Genomic DNA, 26,152 nt, shown 5'->3' with positions numbered 1-26,152 from the left:
GGATTACAGAGATTTGAAAATATTATAGACCCGAGAAATCCCGAGAGAGAAGGTAGAAAATAGCTTTCTTTCCCCACTCCCTGTCCCTCATTTCAGTTTTCGAGCCGTTTTGCAAATGACAAAAGACTCTGGAATTTCGAGGATGCTACTTGTATGTGTAACTCTGGCGCGGGAGAAGCGAGACACCCTCCTCTCCCCTCACAATTCCCGAATATATTGTCTGAAAGCGACTGGCTAAATTTTCCCTCTTCAAAGGGAACACGGGCTGTTCCACGAGAAATTATTACATGCCTCGTGTTTTTTTTCTTTTTTTTTTTGTAGGAAATATCACGAGATGAACGATTCCTGAGCAATATTTGACGTAACAAGTTTTATCTCTCTTAGAGAAAAAGTTCTTCTTTTGTTTCCCCTCTAACACTTTGTAAGGAGTGGGGTGGAATCGATTTAAGTCTGTCACTCTCTGTCAGCTTGGCGTATTACAATATTGTAACGTGTCAAAATTCAGAGAAATTGCGTATTTTTCGAAGGGAGAAAGACAGGAGGCAGCGAAATATTTTCATCGAAATTCGATCCAATTTGGGACATGCGATTTAATGGCGGGGATAAGAGTTTCGTAATCTTCGGAAAACTTTCTTATCTCGTTAAGTGGAGAGGAGACGAGATAAAACACGATGACTACAGTATGAGAGCAAACGAAATGGAGTTTCCAGTCACGACTACGATTACGCAGCTAATTGCACCTAATCGCACCCATAACCCATCGGTTCCTCCGACGTCCGTGTATCTTTCTTCCTCGACGACCCACTTTCGACCACCCCTTTCCCCTTATCTCTCCCCATACTTTCCGAGGAAGTATCTTATACTTTCGACGACCTAATTTAGATGCGCGATAAGAGATAAAAGATGTACCGCCAACTGTATTTCGTTGCCTTCGAGGATTTTATTACAAGTTTAAGGACTTCTGTACTTTGTTATTTATCAGTCGGAATGTTTTATCGTAAGAAAAAGCTAACGAGGCAGTAAACCTTATTACACGACGATCTCTCCAGACTCGGTGATGCATTAGAAACGCTTATTAAAAGTCGCGTGAAAATTTCAGGGCTACCTTTAGTTTTGTAAGGGCGCAAAATGTAGCCAAATGTTGCTACGTCTAAACCATACGTGCCACTTTGTCGCGTCAATATTCTACTTTGATAACAATATAACAATATAATATCTATCACACGCGCAGACATATGCGTGAATTTTCTCTTCAATTTAATTCTCGGCGAAATTGAAAATCCGAAATCCTCAGATGCTGGTGGAGCCGATGTTTAATCACCCTGTATATCGGCGAGAAAAATACACAATTTCTCCGAAATGTCATTGTGATTCCTTGAATTTCCCCGAGTTCTAATCCCCGGGACGCGAAACGGTTGCGCGGTAATTATTTTTCACGGTGGATGGAAATTTCGCTGGAAAAGCCCCGCGGGGGTGGTTCTCGCCACGCGCTGAAGGGTTCGGCATAATCCAGGCCGTGAAATACGAGACAGTTGCCTCGTGAAAATATAACGGGCGACTGTTAAGTAGGAATATAGAGTCCGGTGCGCGGGCAAGCGCCGTCGCATAAATTTCGCGACGTGTAGAAGTAGGGGGGGGGGAGGATGGAGGGGAGGAGGGGAAGAAAGAGAGAGAGAGACAAGTGGCGTTTTACGCATTTATGGCGGGCATAAAAAAAATGTGATTTTATAAATGAAACATTCCGGTCCCCAGCGACGTTGGGGAGATGCTGGGGGGAAATAAGAACAGCGGTCGCGCCTGTGACGCTGAAATTTTCAACATTACTGGCGGGACGCTTGTTAACAGTTTATGGCTGTTTCTCGGCTTCCTGTCCGCACCACCGAATTTATTCCCGCCTACTTACTAGCCATCGACGGTGAATTTTCGCTCTAATGTCGCGGAAAAAAAAACTCGGTTTATATTCATTCCTGCTCGGCAGAAATTTTTAATTCTTCGCTTGCGTAAATTCCGCATCAAATGAAAATTATCACATTTTAATTATTTATCATTTGTATGTAGATACTTTTTTCTACAAAAATGTGTATTTAAATATTTTATAGATTATTTGTATTTAAATTAGTCTCTATTTTAAATTATTTTAGGTTCTTTGTATTAATAAAATTAAATTTCTCTAATACTAGAAATTAATGATTTCTCTCTTAAAAGCTCTTTATAGATTTAATTAAATAAAATTGATCATGAAATATTACTCATAAAAATTTATAGGAGATTTTGAAGATTAAAAGTCCTAAACTAATTAAAGTCCTAAACTAAAGACTTAAAAGATTAATTGAAATATAAATGTAACCTTTAATTAAGTCTGAAATTAAAGCTTACTTGATTAGATAAAAACTTTTGGTGAAAATTTCGAAAAGAGAAGTACGGAGATGAAAGAAATGATTTCTCTCTTACAAGCCCTTTAATTAAATAAAATTAAGACATCGAAAAATGTCATAAAAATTATACAGAACGTTTTGAGATTAAACTAAAATCCTAAACTTAAAATATGAATTAAAATATGAATGAAACCTCGAAATAAGTAAGAAAGTTTCCTCGTAGACATGGCCGCAAACGCCTTGTTTAAGAGAGAGCTTTAGACAAGCTTTCTTACTTTCTCGGAGTCCTAAACTCATATTTTAAGTTGAGACGTTTAAACCTGAAATATCTCGTATAATAATAATAATGTATATGAATAGCGCGCGTAGAACGCGAGCTGTACGCTAGCAGTATTAAAATATGAATATTGAAACGTTGCAGAATACGTAATCGTTCTTTCATCCGGGCTATGAATTTTCGTTGGGAAATAATCTGTTTTAGATCAAAATACGACGGGGCCAAAATTACCTTCCACGCGTTAACGCCAGCGTAATAATTTTCATTGCATTGAGAATGAGAAAAAGATGGGAAGGAGTTGAAAAGGAGGAAGAGAAAACTGCGTTTCCATCACGGCGCACCTTTCAATCCCCGCGGCTCTTTTATTGGTAGCACAATGTGATTAGAGAGTGGTGCCGATAATGGAGTTACCGAAAGAATCGTTCTGGGATGACAATAAAGCGATTAACGCAAAGGAACGTCGCCCATTCTCTTTCGAGACCTCGCGCTTTTTTTTTTCTTTACAATCGATCCAGGATTAACGACTTATGACTCAGCCAGAAACTGCTGAGAAACGCCTTTCAATCATTAGCGTGCTAAATATTTGATATGAGGATATGAGGAATCTAATAAAAATAATTTCTGAGACCTTTAATCCTGCACTTGCATGTATTTTGAATCAAGTAAAAATTATCATAAAATTTTAATTGTTCGTTTATTACTCTTTTTACGGAAATGTTTATTTAAATATTTTATAGATTATTTATATTAAAAAGCAAGTTTCCAAATTAATAAAATTGAATTTCTCTTGATAAGGTAAATATTGTCAAGTGCTTGAAGATATTAATTTATTTAAATCTTTAATTATATCTCTAATTAAATTTGAAATTAGAGTGTGACTATGCAAATTAACAAAGGAAGCATAATAGAACTGTGTAATAGAACTGTATTATAATGTACAATAATTTAATAAATGTTATAAAATATTAAAATAAATATTAATTATTATTATTATTACTATTATTTTTATTTTATTATTATTAAATATTAAAAAAGATAGAGTCAATAACTTTGAAGATATTAAAGCTGATTAGAAATGTATGTAATATATCAAAGATGTAGATATTAATCAAGATTTTTGTAATTAAAGATGGCAAAATCTCTACATTTTCGATACTCAACAAAATTTTTCCAACAGAGATGAAAGAATGATGCTTGTAAGCTGAAATTAGTGAAATTAAAATCCACTATTCACTTATCCCTCCACAGCTCCATCCCTTCGATTGTCCTTGGCCCCACTTTTCCTACTTTCCTTCAATCGAACTTCTTACAATTAGTCGATTCTCTGGCAGTAAACGGCCTTGTCATCGTCGGCCATTGATTCGTCGCAAGTTTGGTCGAAGCCACTATTAATCAGACGCTGTCGCGAGCTTGGAGAAGAAAGGACGAAGATGAGGCGCACGAAAGGACGGGACGGAGGGGTGAACGAAAGTCGTCCGGGGTAGAGGAGCAGGGGGTGGCAGGGTAGGATGGAGGTCGAGAGCAATATTTCAAGCGGAGATCAGACCGCGCCGGCCCTTCTCTTCTTCGACGGCCATTAACTCGAATTACGGTCGCTTCGCCGGCTACCTTGAAAAGATGAACTTCACGACGAGGGCGAAGACAAGGACGTCTTTTTCGACGAAGGCGACGAGCGGCCAAATCTTTACGACTTTACCGAACCGACTGAAGCCCGTGGCCGCGGCTCCCCTTTGCAGGGGACGTTCCTGCACATCCTCGTCCAGGACTCTCAGATATCTCCGGACCTCGTCCACCTTGCTCGTAAAATCCGGTCACCGAGCCGTGACGGTTACGTGACTGTGATTTTACGTTGCTAGCCTGGAAAAAGCGCGGTAAAGATGCTGGGCGCTCGTCGCTATTTTCGCTACCGCAGAAAAAGGATGTGATAAGACGCGCCATTCGTTCGCTTAAAAGCGAACATTTCAGAACGTTGGTCGGGAGTCGATATATTCGAGAGATTTAGTGTTTAGTATTAGCGACAAATTTCTATAATACACTTGGATCAAGCTGTCATCAGCAGAAATATACAGGGTGTTTCTTAATAAGTGCGAAAAAATTTAGGAGATGATTCTTTGTCGAAAATTAAGAGGGGTTTTTCACATACTCCTACATCCCTTCCTGTGGAGTTACACTCCTCCAAAAATGGGGGTAAAAATTAGGTTTTTATTTTTTTTCTCAAATTTGGAACAAGTTAAAGAAATGAAATTAGGTGAATATTTTCTACTAGTAGAAGGTAGGTCTACTAGTAGAATATTTTCTACTAGTAGAATATTATTTATTAATATTTTTTTCAGCCTCCCGTATTGTTATAAGGAGATGAAACTAGCAACCCCTATTCAACTTTTTAATGTGTTATATGAAAAACCCCTCTTAATTTTCGAAAAAGAAACATCTAAAATTTTTCGCACTTATTAAGAAACACCCTATATATTTTTAAAAAATTTTATTAGATATTTAATAATTCAAATTTAGCGCAACACAAGAAATTATTTTAAAATTAAATTTTCAAAAAGAGTCCCATTTCTCTCCAATTATTAATTAAAGATTATAATAAAAAATTCAGAAATTAATATTAATTAATTAGAAGGGGAAAGTTCTAAATTGAAGCCGTCGAAATGTGATATTGCGCTTCGATGAAACCCTCGTTTTTTTTTTAAAGCTCTTGATCTTCGTTAGACACGTCAATCACGAGTGTCACCTAATCAAACTTTGCTCGCCTCTGTGTGTCGATTAGATCGGTCTATATGCGAATCGACGAATACAGAGAGCGACGACGTAAGGGCTGAGTAATGAGGCGGAACACCGATCGTGAAGGGGCGACTTAAGGGGTTATTAGAAAGCGAATGTACGTAAGGCGAGTGTTAATTGGCGGCGGCACGGTCGTTTTAATTGCCAGGTTAGCGACTAATTGCCTCACTAAATCCCGGGCTTTCCACTTACAACCGTCCTCGATTCGTCTCCTCGAATCCTCGATATCACGTTCTGCCAATTCGTCCGGGGAAAAAGTTTAATGGCCGACGAGGAATTAAACAATTAGACGCTCTCCCGGTATCCGACATCCGCGAATTACGTTCTTTAATTAAGGACTCGGGAGACTCTCCTAGGGCTCCCCGAAGGCGTTGCGTTTCGGAGGGAAATCCTGGGAGACCCCGGAATCCTGGATCATCTCGGATTCTTCAAACTTAACCCTTTGAGAATCATAACTTACACGTTACCTAAAGATTTCTCCAACTTGGACAAAGTCGTTGAATTATAGGAATTAAGCCGATCGCAGGCAATTGCGAGTAACAAGCGTAAGAATTACGCAATTAAAGGAGCAGGAATGAGAGCAATGTTCAATCTATCAGAGGAATCTTTTTTCTTCGTAAAGTCAAAGTGATACAAGTCGAATTGGAGTTTGAGATATAGATTAAAAATTATTCTACGCATGACAATGATTAGATGAGAAGAAAAAAAAAGTCACTATATTATACAAACTTGAAACAAATTTTATTTATTAAATAAAGACATTTATATTCATAAATTTAAAACACAATTAATACAATAAACAAAATAAACAATATAAAATTTTGTACAATTATTTAACTATATAAAACTTTACAAACTAATCATTAATCGATTCACAGTAATAATTAGGGTTGCACAAGACAAGATTATATTCATAAAAATATTGTATTGATATTGAAAATTTTTTAAAATTTAAATCTCGTCTGTTTCGCTTTGTTTCGATTTTTTTAACAATTTTTATTTAATACTGAACAATTGTTATTTATTAAGACAATTATTATTATTTTCATTATTCGTATTTACTTCTCAAAATACTTATTTATTTTGTTTATTAATTGCTTCCAAATTTATTAATATAAATACTTTTACTCATTAAATAAATTTTTTTAAATTCATCAAGCATATTATGTGTGATTTTTTCTCATTTAATTTTCAAATATACAAATTTTATTTTTTGTTAAAAACAATTAATCTTGACGATCTTAATCTCAATATCATCTCGACAATTAATTAAAATTCTTATCTTGAGCTCGTCTCGAATTTCGAGAAAAAACAAGTCACTATCAAAACTAGTCTTGGCATTTCGTGCAACCCTAGCAACAGTACAACGTTACAAGAAGGATCAACATTGGAATCGACCTCTTTTACGACCGGACGAGAGATCGCACGTTCGCGAGACGAATTCTGGAAGAATTTTATGATTTTTATCCGGTTAGCGCGCGAGTCTCGGCATCGATAAATCATCGGATTGACCGTCATCTTATATATTCGCGAGCCGTATTAAAGTCGCGGCTACTCTCCTAAAGAATCGCGCTTCCTTCCACGTATCCTTTCTCGTATTTATACGGAACCGCGACGCTAAAATTCGATGACCTCGATATAAGGATAATGACCATCTTCACGATGATCCCGGGCTATTCCACGTGACGACTATCGTATTGAGAGAAAACGCACCAAAATGAGGATCCTGGATTTACGGTCACGAAACTCGGGAAATTTTCGACCAAAGTCCCAACAAGAAAGACCGATCAAGAGTCTGTTTACGGAAGCAAGTCGCAGACGTGGCCTTTTTCCTTGCTTTAGTTCTCCTCGGCAATCATCTATATTAAAATGCACGATGGAATACACGAACTTTCGAATCTTGGAGTCTCCGGACTAACAGTTTCCGCGAATCTCTCGCGAGCAGGAGATCGAAGGATTCCGGAAACGATTAATACTTTGCTAATCGTATCAAAAGGAAGAGGATTATTAAAGGTTATTAAGTTTCTCCGCGCAAGGGGACATGTTATGTAACTGTTACATAACATGTAACAGTTATATAACTGTTATATAACTTATGGTTACTTATAAATAACATTTATATAATTGTTTGTTGTAATTTCCCACTCAACAATATAACTGTTACATGTTATATAACAATTATATAACATACATGTAACAGTTATATAACTGTTATATAACTTATGGTTATTTATAAGTAACATTTATATAATTGTTTGTTGTAATTTCCCACTCAACAATATAACTGTTACATGTTATATAACAGTTACATAACATACATGTAACAGTTATATAACTGTTACATGTATGTTATGTAACTATTATATAACATGTAATAGTTATATTGACAATATAACAGTTATATAACTGTTACATATATAACTGTTACATGTATGTTATGTAACTGTTACGTAACATTTAACAGTTATATTTTCGAGTGGGAAATTACAACAAACAATTATATAAATGTTACTTGGTGCTCGCTGGGGTGATTTTTCTTCTTCCCAGATAGATCTGTTTTGCGCGAAAATCGGAGGGGGATCCCCCGATGTCAAAGCATATCGCAGAGAGATAAACAAAGAGCCAAATGCTTCCGCTCTTCGCGACTTCTGGGCAATTCTTGGGCGACCTTAAAGCATCTCCCTCTTCCCCTCCCTCGCAACCTCTGGGCAACTTCTCCGGAACCTTTGCGGAACTCGTCCGCAATCCCAGCCCGACTCCAGCGGGAATCCTACGGAAAGCCTGAAGCAAATTCCTCGCAACTCTAGAACAACTCTTTTGCAGCCCCGGGGCAGCCCCCCCCCCTCTCCCCCTTCCTCCCCAACTCTTGTCCTGCCGTTTGGAAGAACTGAGTAGCGGCAATGGAAACGGGCAAAATGGAGCGACGACGTTCCCGAACTCGTTCGTACTACAAAGTTACCGCGCATTATAATGGATTTCGCGTCGCGGATACACGAAGACGAACGAAGTTGCGGTTAAAGCGGCGTCGGCTCATCTCCAGTCGAGAAGACGAAGGGGGGCGGGGGGAGGGGGAGGGGGGAGGGGGGAAGGGAGCTGCGCAATGTTCGGAAAGTTGGTGGAGAGTTTGGTGGAGAGCCCATGGCTAGGAGAGACGGAAACGCCGACGAAGAAGGAAGAAAGTCTCGGAACTCTCTCGCCGATAATAACTGGCATTTGTTTAAATGATTTCTGCCTCATTATTCCCGCCGTCTCGCAATCGCACGCCACTTAAATAACTGGTCCTGTCCTCTCTTCGAGGATACCGCGGGCTGAGAAAAATGGTTAATTAACCGCGGACGCTGTAAAAACATTAATAAATTCGTTATTAAGGCAAGATAGGACCTGGAACAAGAATTTCGAGATTTTTACAGAAATTTTTTCCGCTGATTTGCGTTTAATACAGACTGATGAATTTTTTTCTCCTATTATGGAAAAAAAGCGAGCATCAATCACAATAATTTGAAAGTTTATTTTTATTAAGAGATTGATATTAATTAATTTTTGTTATTTTTCTCGCTCGAAAATGTTAAATTTATTTGATACATTTATTTAACCATGCGTTACATATACGTTTTCATTTCATATATGACTCTTTTTATTTAAATTTATTTAAAATTTCCCTATAAAATGATAAAAATTAAAAAACGTGTTTATATGAGATCCTCGAGAGTTCAAAAATTATGAAATGAAATGGGAATGTAATGTGACTCGCGTGCAGAGAACCGCGGCTCCATTAGGTATTAAAATATTAAATCAATTCCCGCATGAGTTATATTTCCGTGTCCCTCCAACGGCGCCAGATTATTTTCCACTGTCATTAGTTGATCGGATGCATTTGCCCACATATTGATAAATTATAATGGTTGTCCTGATAATGAGAGAAGGAGAGAATCATAATCCGCGCGTGCACATCTCTCCCGTGCCAGATTATCGTGTTGTAAAATATATCTCTTTTTCACGTACCTTTAACATTTATTGACGCAGCAGTTTTAAGCAGCTTTGGCATTGTTTATCTTTCGCCTTTATTAAAGTTTATTACCGCGCATTTCTCGAATTTATTATTCATTCATTATTACATTACCTTGTTTATTATTATTCCGCAGTTTCTTTCTATCGTAAGAAATTTTGCGCGAAATAAAGAAATGTAGAGAGAGAGAGAGAGATTTCTTCTTCCTAGGATCATTTTATAAAACTGAAGGGATTATATATCTTCTTCGTGGGCGCGAGTGTGTTTGCCACGAAGGAGAATTTATTTTTGTCATATTTATTCTCTCGAAACCTTGTCAAATTCACGTATCATTTATATCGCGACGTACTTTTTATACTCGCCGTATTTCCAGAAATTTCGCAGAGAGAGGCTTCAGGAGGCCCCCTAGTCGCACACGTATCCATGATCCTGCGAGGTTTCCGTGAGCGACGCGCCTCCGAGAGATCCCCTTCCCCTTCTCCCCCTCCCCCATGTCGCCCCTGTTTCTCGCAGTTTTCCGATTCCGGCATCGTCGATACTAACGTTAAGTGATTTCTCCGGAAAGGGGCAAAGTTTGCCGGAAATATCGCTCGCGCGGAGGATTCGCAGCGGAGGATTTATTAAACGTAACTTCTCCGTGAGACCCCCGTTTAACGCGCGTGATACGCCTCGTTCTCTCGTGATCAATTCTCTCCTCCTATTCCAATCACATTTTGTCTCCCGCGAATTGACTTCTTACCAGTGGATTCGTCTAATGCGGGGAATCGACTATTAATCGAGCGTGAGATTCCTTTGGAAAAAGCGACTGCGATTTCGACCTGCTCCGGTGCAGGAGTTCTAACGACAAACAGGGCGGTTACCCCTGAGATGAGATGAATTGAGGATTAGAATGCGAATTAACGGAAATGTCGAAAACGAGAAAAAAATATAGAAAAATTTTGGACAGGGGCAAACATGTAGACGAGATGAAATTTTTTCCAGAATGCAATATTATTTGTTTGAGGAACTTTATGTATAATATTAAATAATAAATTATATAATTAATAGAGAATAATATTAAATAATTATACAATAATAACTAATTATAAATATGAAATATTTAAATATTTTGTAAATAACAATTTTCACTTTTCCCTCTCTCTTTCTTTTCCTCTCTTTATAAATAAAAATTATAATTAATAAGAATATTAAATAATAATATTAAAAAATTATAAAATAATAACTAATTATAAATATTTAAATATTTTGACAATTTTCTTTTTTTTCTCTCTCTCTCTTCTTTTTTCTATAAATGAAATTATAATTAATAAGAATATTAAAATTACAAAATAATTACAGATATAAAATATTTTGATAATTTTCTTTTTTCTTTTCTCTTTCTTTCTCTATAAATTGACAATGAGAAAAATATTTAACAATATAAGATATTATTTACATCTAATGTAAGACCAGCTGAAACATAACTTACGAACGTACTAGAGCGAAAGAAGACTTATTAAATTATGGGAGTAGATTATTATAGCTTGATAAGTTCGGCGTCGCGAAGGAAGGAAGGAAGGAGAGGAAGAGGAGGAGGATTGGAGGAAGGTAACGAAACATTTTGCCCGGTTATATGCAGTTTGGAGGGTTGCCAAAAAATATCAAAAATCTCTTGGCCACTGGCCAGCCGGAGCTGAATGCAAACCGCGACCACACTCAACGGATAGTAGCTGAATAATAGCACTTTATTGTTGGATGTATGTCTCTTTCTTCATTCATGTACGCATTACACATGTAAACGTCGTAAGCTAGCATATTCCGCGAGCGAGAAGTAGCGAGGGTGGCCTTTGTTTCATCATTTCGCTATTTCGTCCAAGTCAAAAAGCTAAAGTTTATTTCATATCCTTAAGAAAATTATGGAAAAATCGTATAATTAATTAATTTGAAATATTAAAAATGGTATGGCACTTAAATACTCTTGCATATGAAAAAAATGGATTTTAATATTACATTAAATTTAATTTTGCTGATTTTTTATTCAGCGATCTACGATTGTGCTTGGGATTTTCGACGCAAAATCTACAGCTCGCGATTAAAAGGAAAACATCATTTGTTTATGTTTTATACGAGAATAGTTGCGATTTTTAATTCACAGATTGAAAAGTTAAGCTAATATTTTTCCCGCTTTCATCGCGTGGTTTAAACCGTTTTTCGTTCGCCTTCGAATTGAAAAAAGGAAAGAGGGATGATAAAAGAGGAAGCCGGGAGAATCTGCTTTTCGATCGAGACACTTTAGCCAACGAGCCGGGGAATAAACAGGGCTCCTCGCGCGAAGCGGTTTTTGCGCGAGTGTCATATTTGTTTTATCCTCGACTACCGAAAGTAAAGAAGCGGCGAACGGGCTTGTGTCTTCCGCGCCGCTGATCACGTCGGCAAGAAAGGACTCGCGAGGAGGATTTTTCGAAATATCGCTGAGAGATGAAAATACCCGGAAGAATCTCCAAGATGGATCGTCCTATACTTCCGCTATATTTCTTATCGCTCGTCACTGTCCCGAAAATTTCACCGATCGAACAAATTGTTCGACATAAAAGTAGTCTCTCCCTTCAAGCCCGGATTCAATCATGAGTCGCGCTTAGCACTTATAGATTCGTTTAAGAACTCTCGAATTTTATTTATTATTTTTGTGTCGAGAGAACTCTGGAATTTCGCTTATTATTTTTGATCCAGTTTTAAGAACTTTTTAGATTCGTATTTCTACAAGATAAATATGAAGTACAAGATAAATATAAGTTGAATATCCGCAGATCGTTTCTCGAGCTTTATCGTATTTTTATTTTTTTAGATTCATTTAATTTGCACATGTAAAAATTTCCTGTTGAAATATTGAAGGCTCTTTGATGCCTGTCATGTATAAAAATTCAAAGGCTATCTGTTTTGTTGAAAAATTTACATAGGCGAAACAAATTTAAATCACGTGGAATTATTGAATATAAATGAAATTAAATATCTCGTAAAATCTGCAAATCAATTAGGTGCGATACGCGACATTTGTTTAACCACTGTACTTGCAATAATTAGCGGAAAATGCATGTAAAATTGCAGAAAAATATAATTTATATTTTAATTTTAATTTTATCATTTAACAGGATGTAAAACACGCATAAAAGAGTAAAGATTTCGAAAAAATATTTGTCGAAAAGAATTTCGCTCGGAAATATAAACTTTCGTTCAAAATGAAGGATTCGAGATCTCGAATCTGTTCGAAAAACAAGAGTAGAGGAAGATCGACGCTCGCGAAGGTTAATTTCCGTTTATACCAGAAACGTTATCGCTTATCTTCCAAGACGAACATAGTTTCACACTAAAGAAACTTTGCAGATTCATCTACCGAAATCGCTTGTTTCGCATTAATAGGATATTGCGCATAAATCAAACTTTTATTGTAAATTAATTTTTTTAATTTTATTTTATTTTCTTTATTAATTATTTTATTTTATTTTATTTATTAATTAATTTCTTTTATTTCATTTTATTTTCTGCTTCATTTTCTATAAAATAATAATGGCGTAAATAGCGTTCGAAGTTTTATAATTTATTTACAATTTATTTATTTATTAATTATAATTTATTTATTTATTTCGACGCTTTGAATGGCATGTCGGTGTCAAGGGATGAACGCGACGCTATGGCCGGACCGTCAGATGTGACGGAACGCCATGTATAAAAGAAGACGCAGTCGTTATTGTAATTCTGCGAGGGCTTGTAAGGGAAGTGAGAAGGACTGTGGCATCTCGGTGAGAAAAATCCAAGGAATTCCAATATATAAAGGGCGCCCTTGCGCCTGCCTGCACCACCTGCTATCGTCTTCGCCTCGTTCCATCATGATGGCGATTCCCATGATGTCCGTCTCTCGTTTGCAGGATCCCTCCTCGCATGGACGAGCTCGAAGGATCTCGGGCACTTTATCTTCCAGTGAGGATGCACCTGCACGTGTTTCGATTAGATGCAGAAAAATAGCCCGACACCCAAATCCGCGCAAATTGCTCGTGCCATCGACGCAGGGAGGGAGGATCATTTGTTACGTAAATAAAAGTGATACTCAATGACATCAATTTTTTTTCCAGACATTATTTTGTTTAACATTCATTTGACAGTCTCCGTGTCTTAACCATCAATCATTCTTATTAATGCAACATCTGCGCTTCAAAGAACTCCAGGAGATCGAGAACGTGATAGTAATGGTGATTACGCCGCAAGTTCAGTAACCAACTATGATTCTCCAGCGATGGCGGTGGCGGTGGCGGCTTACTTGTACTTGATTAAACGCGCGATATTTCATAGATAAATAAATGAGACGGCGGCGGCGGCGAAATTGCGAACACAATATATCATCGTTCGCACAAGAGTTACGATAGAGACGAACGTGAGCGATTTCGTAGCAACACGGGGGCGGCGCGGTGCGGCGCGTTCTTATCGATTTTAATTTCATGCAATATTCAGTAACCGTAGTTACCTTGCCACCCGCGCCACTTCATCGAAATTCAAGCCCCCGCACTTACGTGGAACGCAAAAAGTCGAGAGAGGTCTCCGCATCAAAATTCAACTTTTCTCGTTGTGGATTTTTACGTTCTACAATTCAAAGGATCTATTCGCGCTCCCCTTGGAGGATTCGGAGAAACGCGCGAGATTTTTATATCCCGGCATTGAAACCACCGAAGAATTCGTCATGGAACTCAAAAGTAAACACGAGGGATTCGCATTCCGCATTAAAAGCTTTATGACTCGTTTTCAAAGCTTAGAAGTATTAAGTTCTATTTTAACAAACTTTCCTTTTAGATTTTTGCGAAAGATTGTATGTGTGAAAAAAATGTGCAATTAATTTATGATATTCTTTAAAATATTCTTGTATTTTTAAGGATATTAAAATATTAATATTGTTGATTTTTATAATATTATTATTTAAATAATTTTCATAAATTATTATTTATATAATTTTTTATGTAATATTCTTTAAAATTGATTATTATTTATAATATTCTCTAATTTTTAGAATATTATTTACATAATTTTTATAATATTATTATTTATAATATATTTATAATTAATTATTATTTACAATATTCTTAACTTTTAGAATATTATTTGTATAATATTATATAAATTATATATATTATAAAAATTATATAATATTTATATAATATTTATATAATTTTATATAATATTTATATAATTTTGTATAATATTTATATAATTTTATATAACATTTATATAATTTTTTAAATATTCTCTAAAATTTTAATTTTGAGGAAAAAATTCAATGAGAAATTAAATTTAAGCCTCTCTATCTCTCTTTATCTTTATTACATATATAATTAAAAAATAATATCCTATATTTTTGATAATATTTCAGAGATAATTGTTATATCTGTTTATTTATTTACATTATAATGCAGCAGCGATAATTTGCTCATGGCTCTTGGCATCGATTGTCGGATTATTGAATTTCCCTTAAACAAGCGCCGCGATAAGAGTGCGTGTAACTCTCGAGGCAGACTATTGCGATCATCGAGGCGCTGTATCTCGAAGTGGTGAATAACAAACTGGATATAGGAAACGAACCTCCAGCTCGATCGGTTGATTTACTTTTGTACTTCGGAAGCCGATAACTCTCTCGCAACTGGGTCGTTCCGATCGACCGATCAATGCGCACCGAATCACATTCCGCTGGTACAATTTCGCGTTTTGGAAAAAAAATAATCCGGTTTGCCGAGGTCAATCGGCGGACCACTCAAATTTCTATGAATATTTTGCATCACCTGGCTTCCTGAAAAATTGCACATTCTTGAGGATATCCAGCGAACACAGTGGCGTATATAATATACGATTCTATATTAAAAGCTTCATGCAATAATGATTTTATCATCCATACAATATTACTGCGCGCGAACGAAAATAATAAAACGAGGGAGAAAAAATCCCCGCGGATGTAAAATTTGACACTTGACTTTTGACATTTGCTTCTCGCTCATAAAAAATGGCATTAATTTTAATTTTTTTTCCCCTCAAGATTTAATTATCTCGCTCTTGATAGATAACTATCTGACTGAACGACTGATCCGCGACCTTGAGACTCAGACCCTAATATCAAGTGGCGTAATTGCTTTGGCGAACTTTGCGAACGCAACAGACAGTCGCGAATGTTCCGAGGGGGTGTGTTTACGCGCGATCGCGCTAAATCGCGGCGGATGTGCCGCAAAGTCGGCTGACAAATTGCTTCTGCGGTCATGCGGAATGGCCACCGGTTCGTTCATCCCCCTTTTGCGGGTGTATTCCTCGCGTTTATTCCTCGTGGCGCTTACGTCAACGATTAACGCCTCGAGGATTCCCGGCTTAAATCAAAATTTACGGCCGAAGCCCTCTTACGTCGATTATATATTATCCGATTCATGCATACTATTGTATATTTATCACGTTATATTTCACTGTATCGCATTTTATTATATTGCTTTTTGATGGTTCTTATTATTCAATTATTGCGATAATTATTTATAAAATATTTATAAATAATAATTATAAATATTTTTAATAATTATTTATAATAATTTTTTAAATATTTTATAAATAATTATCGCAATAACTGGATAATAAAAACCATATAAAAAAAATCCACCATATAAAAAAATTATATCAAAATATCATATATTTTTTATAAGTAGTTTTTATAAATATTGTTCGTTCAATAGAATTTTATTCTTTTCTCTCGACTTTAATATCTAGAATGTTTCGATAATTTTTACTTTAGCGGTAATTGTTTTTTTTTTCATTTTCTTTTGTTAAAAAATATATCTTTTTACATATTATATTATTAAATGTATAAAACAATGCATTTAATTTTTCTGCATAGGCTTCATTACTGCTCTTTGCAACTTTTTATCATTCTGAATCGGGAGAGATTCTAGGCTCCTCTGACACATTTATTTATCCTCGTACATTGCTTTGTGGAATTGGCAAATTTAATCTAGACTACCGTGACAGTGAATCGGGCACCGACGCGAGGTAAATCAATAATAGCTGTCATAGAGGAAGAATCGACAGCGGGGTGGTTTTAACAAATATCTCGCGGAAAAGCGGATGTTGCGTTCGTTTCCGGAAAAATTACGCGAGGAAACGAGCCGAGAAAGGGCCCCGGCGATATAGCGCGCGCGATTAATCATTGCGTGAAACGAAAAATGAAAAAAAAACAAAACAAAACAAAGCGAAAAACAACCGCTGCTGTTCCTCCTCGAAATTTTTTTTATCGTCGTCGCGATAAAAAAAAAGCGGACGCGCGCTATAAATGACGAAACGACCGGCCGCCGACATAATTTAAACGTTGGCGGAAATTTTCGACCTCTCTCCCGCTTTATTTCCTACGCACGCACGCCATTTTCTAAACCGTGGTAGAGCCGGGAGTATTTCCTGAGCGGCAGGCCGTGTTTTATTATGATGCAACGAAACTTCCTCCTTTGTAAATTTATTTTCGCGTTTCCTCCACCGCCGAAAAACAACCGCCGTCTAGTCGGATGTCGTCTAGTTCTGACGTTTTAAATGCTGGTGTTAAATCTTTGAAAATCGTGCGTGCACATCCGCAGCTCGCTTTGCAAAATGACTCAAAAAGGGATTTTCCCCGGTTTGGAAACTCTGAATTTTCACTAACAAAGCCGCTGTGTTACGATTTCCAACTTAACTTTACGGTGCGTGTTTTTAATTTAATTGCAAACTTCCGTGCTTGATCTAATTTTACGCGATAATGCGATTCTAAAATGTATAATATATGTAATATACATGTAATATATATGTAATATATAGGTAATATATATGCAATATATATGCAATATATATGCAATATACATGCAATATATATGTAATATATATGCAATATATATGCAATATACATGTAATATATATGTATGTAATATATATGCAATATATATGTAATATATATGCAATATACATGTAATATATATGTAATATATATGCAATATATATGCAATACATATGCAATATATATGTAATATATATGCAATATATATGCAATATATATGTAATATATATGTAATATAAATTTATAATATTATAATGTAGATTTTTTAATTTGTAAATTTAGATCGCAAAGCTTACGTTCAGGGGACTTTCTGTCGGCGTTTAGGCAAAACTTTCTATAAGAGAGAGGAAGGGCTCGCGCGAAGAACGGGGTTGAAGGAGCGGAGGGAACCGAGTATATCTCTCGTTACGCTCTCGATCCGTTTGGGATTAATCTGGGTTTAATTGAATTCGAAGCAAACACGGAGCCGGAGCGTCTCGATGCTTGCGCAAACCTTGGCCGTGCCCGGCTGGATAAATATGGTGGATGTCCCTGTATAGCGACCTTAAGGTATTAATCGTCAAACAAACCTGTGTAGCCTATGCAGGAGCCAATTAGGACGCTATGATGCGATCGCTCTCGTTGATTATGAATCTTTGCCGCGAGATAACCCGCCGAGAACGCCGGGTTATCGGCCGACTATACATTCCTTCCACGATATAATGCCGTGTAAATTGCTCTTATGCTAAATTGTGTTAAGCATAGTGCCTGCTAAACGCATAGTACCTATTCGTTATAGGCCACCTGTTCTACGTTTCTGGAATTCCAGGACGAATAGAATAGTGACAAAAAAAAAATCGTAAACAGACATGGATATTATTGATAAGACAATGCAATAAAGATTGATTAAAATCATTAAAATATTCATAAATTTAATTCTTTAATTTCTTGCGTAAACAAAATCATATTATTTAAAGAGAATTAAAATTAATTTTGAGTATATTCTATTTTAATCAAAGAATTATAAAAATAATGAGAAAAAAGAAAGAACCGTAGAATTTAAAGGAAATTTTAAAGATTTAGAAAATTAAGTATCCTATATAATTTTTATTGCATTGTTATGTTATTATATAATTGTTATATAATTATTATATAATTGTTATATAACTGTTATATAGTTGTTATATAATTATTATATAATTATTATATAAGTTTGTATATATAAATTATTTTATTGTGTAAGCATACTTATTAGTGTTGTTAACAAAAAATTCTCCTTTTCTTTTTCTCTTTACATCTTTTTATAAATATGTTGTGTTTTTCCAGGCGTGATACGATCGAAATGAATCGAGGCTCGCGTGCATCCCATATGGAAACGCTGAAATTCACGCGAGCGGCTTTAAAAATTGATAAATTTCTACGTCACAAACTGAATTCTGTCGAGTCGCACGCGAGGGACAGCGTATTCATTCCTATGTAGACCCGGAAATCCCGCACGCATCCTGGCTTGTACGCTATTAGAGTAGCAGTCCGTATATCGTAGGCTGGTGTATTAGTAAAAGGGCGTCGCAACGCAGGGCAAAACCGCAGAGGAACGTGGCGTCGCATCCGCGTGTTATGTGTATGTACATAAGGCACGTATGCCGGCAACGAATAGAATTTACCCTTTCCTCCATTCGCCCTCCCCCGCCCCCTTCCATCCCTCAGTCCTCTCGCTCATTCTCCTCCCTATTGCGCATCGCGCCGCAGTTCGATTCAGATAGCCTCGCCACTCGGCTTATTAAATTTATGGTATGCTCGCTGCCGCGTTACTCGTCCTCGACCATGCATATGCAGACCTGCGAAAGAGCCGAAGGACCAAAGGGACGCCGCTCTCTCCGGACCTCCGCTCTCCCTCTTCGAGCTCTCCTTTCTCATCCCTCGGCCCGATAGAACTCCCTTCTGCGTCTCTACCTTCTTTTTTTCGTCTCGCCTTTATTTTGTCCAGCCTCGTTCCTCGCAGGAGATAAATCCCATCCAGGCCAGGCTTTCCGTGACTCCAAGAGATATTGCCTTCTTAAGCTAATTTACTACGCGCGCGGGAATAAAGTCGGTGGACTCAAACAAGACTGTTGTCATATTGATAAAGCCAGAAAAATCCAAGCGAGAGATAGCGAGGTAGAACAAAAATAATTTTCTAACTACTTGTATGAGTTTTTTGATGAAACGTAATACAACAACTTAGAGAATTATTGTTAATATTTGTGTAATTATATGCAAATGTGTGTTTCTGTTGTGGAAAATACTTTGTATTTTAAAATATTAAATGTAAAATATTTTTAAATTTATTATCTTCAATATTGTTAAATGTAATTATAATTCTTACACTATTAAAGTATAAGAGAGGGAGAAATTTAAGAAGATTATTTAATATGAATATTCTAATTATATACAAAAGTTTAAAATATTTTAAGAGAAAAGATTGAATAAAATTTTTAAGAATTCAATACAATTTTATTGAAATAGAGCATAAGAAATTTTTTTTACATTTTTAGCCTCAAAATGAGGACAAAGATTATATCCGAAAAAAATTTTACAGAGGAAATCTAAAATAAAATAATACGACATTATTCATTTTTATTATCCCCAGTCCATCGATCAGAGATTAGAGGTTCATATCGATGATAATAGCCTAGCAAATGGCTTCTTCGCGTTCCGCGATTACCGGAAATTTGCGGGAGAAAGACAGAAGGACAGAATCGAAGTAGCAGATAGAGTAGGAAAATGAACTGGGTCCAGCCACACGGAAACAAAAGAGTCCGAGAGATATAAGGAAGAGGAGAGGCGACGGATGTCAATGCTTCGTGAGAGCATCCCTTTCCATCTTCGTCCAACAACTAACAAATACGCGACAGTCACCGGTTTTTATAATTAACCGGAAGTAGTTCAATTACCGAAGCATGACATCGAGCTCTTCTTCACTGTTAAACCTTCCTCTCGCTCCTTTCTGCGTGTTTCATCCCTTTCCTGAACGCTTCTCTCTTTTTCCCTTCTTTTTTCGTTTTTTCTCCGCGCTTTTTGCATCCGGCTACTCCATTACCACTGATGCCATCGACTCGTCACTGTCAACATTGCTATTGCCAGGAGATGTATCGCGAGGATGGATGAATAATCAGGAAATAGAAGTCGAGGCTACATGCACCGTGATAAAAACATACTGCTTATTCGAGACGTCTATTCCTACCAAAAATATACACGTACAGTTGCATCATCTTTGCGCAACAAATAAATTTGTTATTAATCTTCCTAATAATCTTTATATAATAGAAATAGAAAAAGAAAGAGACATAGAATCCTTTGTGGATCATTCGATTTTGCAATCTCCTTAATTTTTAAGGTGATTAAACTTCTGCAACGTCCGTTAGTTGAGCTAATCTTTTAACTTTATCTGAAAATTCAAAATTTAACATGCCAATTGCTAGAAAATTAGGAACTAGAGTTGGCTCCTTGCGATCCCTGGGCAAGATATCCGCACACTTGATCACACACAGACTTATTAAAGCCCTCGGAGAACGAGAGATTATGAACGCTTGAAATCCTTGAACAGGATTCTCGATTGATCCCTCGGCTCGTAACGATCCTTAGATTCTAGGAGCGGCCTTATTCGCAATTCCATTCGTCCTGCCTCCCTCGACAAATACGCGTTCCGGGAATATATCTGTTCGTCGTCCCCCTCGATTAAGGCTAAGACAAATGGAAGCGGATGTCGGTCGGAAATTAAAATCTCGAGGACGAGCCCCTCGTTAAGCTGCCGGCGTTCGCGCTGGTCGTTTTCGACTGCGGTTCAAGTTCGATCGAAAGCCTCGAAAACCAGCCATCGTGGCAACAGCTTGCCCACCGAGAGGAAAACTGTTCTCCATTAACGTCGTCATGGAATTATAAAAAGATCAGCGTACTCGCCTTTCTTATACCTTCCCCACTCGACTTAAATTATGCCGCGTTCGTCTTTTCTATTTTACTCGCCTCCTTCGCGTTCTTATTCCACACATTTTATAAATGTATATCGTTTTTATACAGGGTGTCCCAGACTGAACGAATCAGCCGTTAATAGCAGATTCCTGAGATCATTTAGAGACGAAAATTCTAATACCAAAATGTTGAGGAAGACTTTATAAAAATGTTCAAACTACTGACTTCTGTCGCATAGAAGACATAATCGCGCTCACTGCAGAATCCTATTTTTTATTTTATATTGATCCCTCTATCGACATCGATATTATCGCGCTGTACCCGGGTCTCTCGATGCGCTATGTTCCTGAGCAGAAGAACGTAACGCGCCGATTGGTGATCTTTAATCTTTTGTAGCGCCGAAACTACATCTTCCTCAACATTTTGGTATAAAGATTTTCGCTTCCAAATGCTCTCAGGAATCTACCATTAACGGCTGATTCGTTAAGTCTGAGACACCCTGTATATTTTATATTCTAAATTGCGTTCTCTCCTCAAAAGAGAGTATTCGATAGTATGCGGAATATGTATGTATGGCACGTGGGAAACCTTTTTTTATGATTTCGTTACGTTAAGCGAATGTCAATGCGGGAGTATCACGTATATACGCGGGTGATTTTCCTGCGTGTTCTCTCTACATATTCATAAGCGAGCGTTGATCGCGCATTATGCGCGTCTTCGCTTGTTTTTTCGCGGCGCATAAATTTTCCTCGACAATCTCGGAAGCGGTTCAACGAACAAACCATCGAAAAAGAGAAGAAGAGGAGAAAAAAAAACAGAGCAACCGACAAAAGATGCTCGCTCGCAGTTTTCTATTTTCTGATATTTTAGCCGGCATGAGTGGCAATACCTCGACGGTTATTCCGATGACGAAAACGTTGGCCAATTCATTTTTCTCCGGTCTTAACGAGCGTGTAATTGCTTTTTAAATTGATTAAGGAATGATCGATCGAGCGACAGCGGACAATCGGTGCCCTTTCGCGTAAAGCCCATATGTTACATGAAAGTGAGGAAACGAAATTTATAATTGTTTTTCATGTGTATATATGTGTGTGCGTGGTATATTTCTCTGTATTTATATTTTCCTTCATATTGATAAATATAAAGAAAAAAGCTCGTTATTCAACGGAATTAATAAAAGGCCAATTAATTCATTTCATAATTATATAATGCACAATGTAATGTACATAAATACGTTACATATAAAGCAACAGAGCATTTATATCCGACCGAAAGCGTCGAAACAATGTAATTTTGTAAATTTGCGAAATAGTTTCTAAAGTTTCGCGAAAAATAATATTGGGAGAATACATTAGTGTCTGGCCATTCATAATTATTTAACATTCGTTAGGTATTGTCGAAGTAATTTAATGGATGACCCGCTTCGAAACGAGCGCGCGTATTCGAAGAAAAACGCGCACGTAATTACGCGGTAAAATGAGAAAATTAAATATTGCCGCCCGACATGACGCTCTAACTCGCGATTCGTGGACATAAATATCGCTGCATAACAAATTAAGCGTGATTTTACCTTGCGATTTCACGAGAATATCATCACTCAATAGCTCGATAGAAAACAAAAGAGATCATTTAAATGCAATTTTTTTAATAGTCGATAAAAAAAATTAAATTTTTAAGTTTGCAGGCGTTTTGAGTGTTGTAGATATTTTATTTAAATTTCACATATAATAAATAAAATTATATTATGTGTCGGAGAATTTTTTACGTTTAATTTCCAATTTTAATTTTAATATAATTTTAAATTTAATATTTTAACGTTTAATTTTTAATCTCAAAACTTGAAAATTCTCATTTAAAAATAAAATTTAATTAAATGAAAATCTAAAAATCTGCTGTATTTTTCTAAGAATTTTTAAAAATATTTCTACAGAGACGAATTTTTCTTATTTCTTGAGATACAACATAATACATTCATATCTACATTTCTGATGAAATCTATCAGAACAAATTTAAGAATCCTTTACTAGATCAAATTTAATATGATAAAAAGAGAATTAGGTTTCCTAAATTCTGCATATTTCCAGAAATTTTGTAATCTTTCTTCAATTTCTCGAAATTATTCCAACATCTTGAATTAAAAGGATGTACAAAAATTACGTTAAAAGTTTCGTGCACTTGCATGACGAGATGATGAAGCGACGCAATGACTGAGGAAATGGCGAAGAGTTGGAACTAAAGAGAAAAATAATGCAGATTGCAACTAAGCGATTTTCTATGCAAGATGGCCGGAGAAATATTAAAGAGGGGAAAATCGAGACACTCTCTCTCTCTCTCTTTCTCTCTCTTTCTCTCTCTCTCTCTTGTTTCTTCCTCTTTTCCCTCCTCGCCTACTTAATTCCCGTCTCATCTCTTTTACCGTTGCCTTCACCCCTTACTCGGCTCCACCCTTCTCGTGGCTTCGTCCTCATCAGTCTTCGTCGAACCATTCTTCGCGACAACCTGACCACTTTTCTTTCCCCGATGAGCATCAGGAGTCTTGCGAGCCCTGACGATTCATTCATCATTATGCCGACGTTTACTACATCCCCTTTTGGCACGTGATGTAAATATCTCCAGGTGCGAAACAAAACTAATAGTTGAACACACGAATTGTCGGGATCTTTGAATTGGTTTACATAAAAATTGAAGCATAAATTTTTCATTATTTTTGATTTTTTAGATGATAGATACACAGTTTCGTAATTACTATTTTTAATTAGATCAATTCTTCAAAAACAAATCAAATTGAGCTCGATTGAATTGTTTTTTATCACAGATACAAAAACAGAGCAATTGTAATTTGTAATTTTTAAAATATTTTGAATTAATTTCTTGTCCAAAGTAATTTAATGGATTATTGAGAATTTTACGATTAAAATGGTATTAAACATTACATAATTCGAATAATTTTCAGGTGGCATAATAAAAATTCTTTTGTTAACCTAGTTAAAAATTATTCGAATCATCGTCGTATTTGACATAATTTGCGACAAAAATCTCATTAATTCACTAAAATTACTTTCGAAAAAATATAAAGCAAAAGTATAAAAGCTTTAGTTCTTTTTATTTTCAACAAAAAATACAAGAAATAATATTATATTTAAAAAAATAATGAAAAAATCCAAATTTGTATTTTTTGTATAAATGTAAAGAGACATGTATTTTTTCCATCGTTTGTTTTTCATTAGAAAAAAAAACGGTTTTTTTATATTTCTAGCACACATACATATATTTTTCTAATACTTTTTACATATTCAAATTTTACATCAATATAACTCGATTCAAGCATCTAAAAATAAAAAAAATTCGGAACACATTTGTATACAATGAAGCACAAAATATCATAAACTTTTTACGCCGAGCGAATTTTCACACGTGCAACGAAAAGTATTAAATTCGTAGGAGTGATTTTTGCACCGCGAAATTTCGGGACGACTCAGCTCGTGTGGGATCTTTTCTTTCGTGAATTTTCGCAATAATACGAAGTTAGTCCAACCAGTTAGACGCCAGAAGGTGGATACGAGGAAAGGATTTGCTCGTATTCGCATTGAGAGCTCTCGCAGCATCCTTCTTGACATACTTTTCGAGGTAAAAAATTTGATATTTCTGCTAAATTTTAGAAAGCATTTCTAGTTCCACGTTATAAGTAATATTCTAAAATAAAATATTTGATAAAACATTGATAGAAGAAAAACAAATGCTTCTTGACTTGACACGCATCATTTGAATGATATTTATTTAAAAAAAAAAATGTCACCGACACCGTATCGCGTTTATCAGCCGCAAAACTATTCTCCATCTGGCGTCTCGACGATAAAAAGAACGCCCTCTCGATAACACTGTCCATCGATTCTGACATTTCAAGCAGCAGGAAAGGGTCGCAAGTTCTCCTCCCCTTTTTCCGAGCGGACCGAAGGGAAGGGGAGCGGGGGAGGGGAAGGGGCAGCAGGGAAGGAACGACACGCAGGGTCGAGAGCGGTTGTATCGGAACGTCGTTAAGCGGCAGTTGGCGTCCATCTTGCGGAAGCTGTCTGGCCGGTCGGCTTTTTCCCGGCATGAGGGTAAGAACCGGGCAAGAGGAAAGTTCAGCAAGTAATATAACGCCGCCGGCCGCGAGGCGGAACGTCCGAACATGCGATTTATCTCGAAACTTGGCGCGTCGAACTCGTCGGGTGTTGGTATCATTGCTGGAGAGAGAGAGGGAGGGAGGGGGAGGGGAGACGCGAGCGCAACTTCCATGGTGGTGCAACCCTATTTTGAGGTCAGTTTGCAACTTTGCACCGGGGTCGGGAGGTGAGTGGGGGGAGGGGGAGGGACCCCAACAAGCGGCGCGACCGAAAGACCAACTTTGGGATGAATCGTCCTCGTGGAATTCACTCTATCTATTTTGCTTCCTGCCCCTCTCCCCTCCTCTTTCTCTGCCTCTCTCTTTCTCTCTTCCTATTTCGTGCTCTCTTCCGAAGAAATTCCGGAATTCCGACCGATGGAACTCGTGTCTTCGAAGATGTCCTCGATCTCTTCCCTTCCATTGCTGATCGCTCATGAAGCAACTTTTCCGAAACTTCATATCGGGCTTTAAGCTCGATTAAAGGATGATCACTGCGTTTCGTCGCGTCGGATTAATCCCAGCAAGCACCAAAGAACATTTATATAATTGTTAGTTGTAATTTCCCATTCAACAATATAACTGTTACATGTTATATAACTGTTGCATAATAGTTATATAACTGTTATATAACTGTTGCATGATAGTTATACAGGGTGTCCCATTTTAAAAGTTCCATCCTCATAACTTTTCAGGATCAACGTTTGAAGGAAAGCGAGTCGGATAAAAGTTGTAGGGAACAAAGGGGGCTATCTAATAGTGACCTTGGATTCGACATTAAAGGTCATTT

The 26,152-nt window shown here is 36.7% G+C and overlaps 1 protein-coding gene and 1 long non-coding RNA gene across 4 annotated transcripts in view; both read left to right on the top strand.

Moving 5' to 3' along the window:
* The window catches only part of Nlg3 (Neuroligin 3), a 165,814-nt gene that overhangs the window by 33,300 nt on the left and 106,362 nt on the right, over positions 1–26,152 (top strand). The window lies entirely within an intron of this gene.
* LOC145968044 (uncharacterized) lies at positions 13,588–19,652 on the top strand. 2 transcript variants are annotated; one of them, XR_014437654.1, is made up of 5 exons: positions 13,588–13,850; positions 13,928–14,166; positions 16,332–16,483; positions 17,574–17,840; positions 18,597–19,652. It is a non-coding gene; the product is annotated as an uncharacterized LOC145968044 (long non-coding RNA). The 2 variants fall into 2 exon arrangements; XR_014437653.1 differs by lacking the exon at positions 16,332–16,483.

The sequence above is a fragment of the Camponotus vicinus genome, unplaced genomic scaffold (genome assembly GCF_025532165.1).
Source record: "Camponotus vicinus isolate PSW18456_S1 unplaced genomic scaffold, iyCamVici1.0 SCAF_3, whole genome shotgun sequence".
Classification (NCBI taxonomy): Eukaryota; Metazoa; Arthropoda; class Insecta; order Hymenoptera; family Formicidae; genus Camponotus; species Camponotus vicinus.
Note: the sequence above shows the minus strand (reverse complement) of the source record. Positions and strands in the feature narration are given on the sequence as shown.